Source organism: Nestor notabilis, unplaced genomic scaffold (genome assembly GCF_000696875.1).
Source record: "Nestor notabilis isolate BGI_N333 unplaced genomic scaffold, ASM69687v1 scaffold17627, whole genome shotgun sequence".
Classification (NCBI taxonomy): domain Eukaryota; kingdom Metazoa; phylum Chordata; class Aves; order Psittaciformes; family Psittacidae; genus Nestor; species Nestor notabilis.
Window position 1 is genome coordinate 264 of NW_009937978.1, and position 4,157 is coordinate 4,420.

Below are 4,157 nucleotides of genomic sequence, written 5' to 3' on the forward strand. Positions count from 1 at the left end.
AGTTTAAAGGAAATAAGTAAGTACACATCCCAGGAGCACGTGGCTGGCAGCCCTGCTTCCCGCCCCTCCAGGTACACCTGAGCAGCGTTAGACAGGCGGGGACAGGCAACGGGTGGCCCAGGTTTCCCACCCGAAGGAAGGGGAACAGAAACGTAGAAGACGGGTGACTTATTGGAGCCCTGGCGTGAATCACTGCAGCCTCAGCACAGGCTCACTACTGACAACACATTCACCATCTCCCTGCAAAACAACCACCATCCCAACCTTGGGTTTTATTCATTTGGGGTTTTTATTATTGTTTTAATTACCTCTTGTCTCTCTGCTCACAGCAGCCAAGGGGCCGGGGGGCTTTAACACCAGCATTTTCTCCCACTGGGCTCCCAAGAACACACACAGTCCCCCAGACAGGCTGGGACACTTGGAATCACAGCTCTCATCTCTTCTAAAAGCTTGGCAATCGGGGGAGCTGCTTGGATACTATTATTTTCAAATCTGGGAGATGCGAGTGAGCCGGGCAGCTTGCCACAGAGGTTATCCAAAAGGGAAACAAAACCACCACGAGCTGTTTCCAGGAGAAAATGTGACCTGCAGGAAGGCCTTACTGACTCATTGGATGAATCTGGTGGAACTTGGGTGGATTAAGATCATCTGCGTGAATAAAGGCTGGCGGGTTCATGCCCTAAATCCTCAGAATTTGTCAGCTACCTGCGTCCACAAGTTTTATTCTCTGTTTATAGGTCAAAGGGGTATTTGTGAAACACACTGGGTAAGTGTGCAGCATGACTAGAACACACCAGTGCTCTCCCTCAAGAGAGGCCAACCCCCACATGAAACTTGCCAGTCAACCCTCATTTTTAACACTGGTGCAAAAAAGTTTGCCCGTGACCCTCTGCCCGCAGGCACCAAGTGAGGTGGCACAGCTACAAAACAGCAGTGCCTGGCATGCCCCTGCCCCTGTGCACTGCATCCGTGCCGTGTTTCCAAGAACACTCCCAATGCACAGAGCACACGGTCTATTTTCAGACTCGCAGAAGCTTGTCGCACAGGAGACACCCACGCTGCACACTTGGGGAGACTTTCTGCTTTGTTCCTTGTAAGCTGCTTGGATTTCAAGATTAAAACAGGAAGCAAATGAACAAAAAAACCCCAAATCCCTACACTTCTGCACATTATGGGTGGGAACAGCAGAATGACTACAAGAGTGGAGACGTGTCCCCCTCCTTCTGCAACAAGCTGCAACTCTGGAACCAAGAACCCCTGCTGCTTTCTAGCTGCGAACCGTAGAGGTATAGCAGGCAAGAAACCAAAACGAACTTTAGTTCAGATCTAACCCTCAGAGGAAAAGCAGCAATGACTCCTGCAGCATGTGCAATTCCACACACATCAGCCTGAGCAGAGGGCAGATCCGATGCTGCAGTACCTGCCCCAACCCAAACTGTTTAGGGCAAGCCAGAAGTTAGTGGCATTCGCAGCTGCTGGCAGTGGCTGTGCCTCGGGTCCTGAGCAGCCCTCAGCCCAGCCCTGCTGCTTGCTCAGTATTTCTGTATTTGACCTGCAGCTTTGGTCTCTTTCCAAGAAGGCTTCTAAATGTAGGTGAGGTAATAATTTTAACAGATTAAACACTTCCAGAGGGGGGAAGCATGGAGCACTTCCAGTTTGATACAATAAGGACCAAATTAACAGAGAGGTCAAGAGTTCTAATTTGTGAAGACAAAGTTGTTAATCCTGATTCTGAGCACAAAAGCTAAATACTCTGTTGGCAGTCTCCCAGTCCAGTTGACTAATAACTGATAACAAAGCATGAATGCTGTTTGAGTTTAAGAATATGGCTTAATTTTTAAGTATTATTTGTGAAAGAGGGGAAAGAGAGAAAGAAAGACGACTCCCACGTTTGCAGAACGGCCTGGTTCCTTAATAAACCTTAAGATATAAGGGTTATATCCATGGCACCAAAAGCAGTTTTCTCCAGTTAGAGGAGCTCTACCTAAACAAAGCACTGTAGGACAACATCTAGATTTGTTTTCACTTAAGCAGCAAGTCACAACTGGGATGGTCTTAGACACATGTAGTCCAGCTGTTTGCCATTTACAGTTTTTGCTGATGGTACAAAAGCCAGGGGGAAGTATCACATAAACCTAGTAGATTCAGACCAAACCCAAGAGAAACTGAGCTCCTTAGAAAGTAGTACATGTATTTGGGGCTCAAGAGAACAGCGTGTGGAATAGCAGGAAAAATACAGTGTAACTGAACAGCCCTTTGGAAATGTCACACCTGAGCTTACATTTAATGCAGTAACTACACAGAGTTAAGCACAGCTTTGGAAAGGCATAAAAGATGCTAATCTCAACCTTACCCTGAAGTGATAGCAGAGGTTAATTTACACAAGCAGCAGAATGGGAGCAGGGGGAAGGAAGTGGTTAGAGGTTATTAATACAAATGATCAAAGCACACACCAGGTCAACACAAGCTACTGTTCTCACCTCAGTAAATGAAATCTAACCCAACTATAACGTAACTCTTGGGAAAAGGTCCATTATAATAGTACAAAAGAATAGTAATCATCTTGAGGACTAACTCTGAAATTCCAATTACACTTGTTTATTGGATTCTCCTGAATCCAGGCCCACCCAGCATGTGCCTGATTCAATTGCTATCTGAAACAAAGGCAAAACCAGAATACCACACAAAATGAGAAAACATAAAAGCAGAGAACAGATTAACACTAATATCTTCAAAGATGGACGGAAGGCTCAATAAATGCAAAATAACTCCATTATACATATTTAGGACAGGAGAGAGACTATCTGTCCTGTATCAGATCTCTCCCACTGAAGTTCCTTGTACTGTTCACTGCATTTCCAAGTCTAATTTTAAGACCTTTAAATCCTCCAGCCTCAAGTACAGCAGTGCAGTCCCTCTTTATATCCCTCCAGGAATCTGCTAATATCACTTCTAGCACAGTCCTCTGGCTCACCTATTGCAACCTCCTCCCCTCAAAAAGTTTGCTCCAACATACTAAATCAAACTCTCAGCTGAAGCTAGACGTAGTTCTCAAAGGCTGTACCTGTATATCCTTCATCACACATCTCTAGGATGCTCATCGAACACATGGCATTTGTCCTTGTAAGAATTACTGAGGACTCAGAAAGGCAGCAGAGGTTTTCTTCCACTGGTCTTGCAAGGCTTACCAAGGAAGATTACCTAGGAAACTGGTCTCTAGAGAGCTTAATCTTTTCAGAGGTAAAGGCTTTTGAAATGAGCTTCAACGAGGCACCTGCTCTACCAGTGCTTATCATCAAAACAATACACTGGCTTTGTTTCGAGCAGCTATTTCTTTAATTCTTGCCACAAAAGACAGCTCTAGGAAGGCCATGGTAATTACATTAGTCCTACCACTTCCAGATGGCCCACAAACAGTATTTATCAGTCACTGCAAGCAGTTGGTCAATCTGAAATCAACAAATTAGTGGTAATAAAGCAGAAGCAATATGATAATTATATTTTCCACATTATCATTGATTAACACATGCGCAGGCATTAACACGGGAGCTCCTGTAAGAGTCTGAAAAATAAACAGGTTCTTCACTTAAACCTGAAGCGCCAAGTACATTCTATTAGTGAATCCCCACTAAACTAGTCCTTTAAGGCCTCGCTAAGGGATGCCTGGTTCTTTTTTAATCCCACCCTTCTTTTCATCTGGGTGAGGGTTTAGATCCAAAGATAAAGGCAAAGAGATCCCTGTCAGAAGTGCAGAGCAGAAAGCAGGGCAGAGCTGCAATGACAAAACGGTATCTTTGGTTCTGCATCAGGGTATTATATCTCAACACCACTGGTGTATCTCAACACACCTGGTAGTTATAACATTGTCTTGAAAGGCATCAGGCTGAATAAGGCCAAAATGATAAATGCTTCTAAGCTGTAGCATAGAAAGCAAAGGTGTAGGAAAGCACACACGAGAAGGTAAAAGCCCCCTCTTTAAATGCTTACCGGGCTCATGACATAAGGTATTGCATATTGGTTGGACGATAAATTATCCATGCAAAGTAATTAAAATAATTAAAACCTATCCTGAACTGATTTAAACTCTAACACAAAGCACAAGAGAACCATCTATGCTGCCAAAGAATTTTCAAAGAGGGATGGACAAGCATCAGCAG